Source organism: Selaginella moellendorffii, unplaced genomic scaffold (assembly GCF_000143415.4).
Source record: "Selaginella moellendorffii unplaced genomic scaffold, v1.0 SELMOscaffold_433, whole genome shotgun sequence".
Classification (NCBI taxonomy): domain Eukaryota; kingdom Viridiplantae; phylum Streptophyta; class Lycopodiopsida; order Selaginellales; family Selaginellaceae; genus Selaginella; species Selaginella moellendorffii.
The window spans coordinates 4,274-4,648 of NW_003314688.1; positions in this window are offsets into that span (position 1 = coordinate 4,274).

Sequence of the window (375 nt, forward strand, 5' to 3'; positions counted from 1 at the left end):
GGGGCATTTGAGTTAATTATGCAATTCAATATTCAATCTCTGAATTTTTTATTTCATACAAAGCCAAATGTATAATGCATAAAGTTGGACATGTTATGGCTAACACTTTGTTAAGATCTTGTGGTACACTTGCACTAATCACCCATGACAATGCTTTATGACTTGCACAATATTATGAGATATCACTTCTCCCACTTATAATTGCATATGTTTTAACTCCATTTCTTGTGAAAGATACTTTTGTTTTTATATGATGTTATAATTGCTTATGCTCAAAAGACAAAAGTAAAGACATAGTCATGGTTGTGACATTTGTTACTCGGTGTGTGATGAGATTACTTATATGTATTGGTGTCATTAGTGTTTCCTAGATTA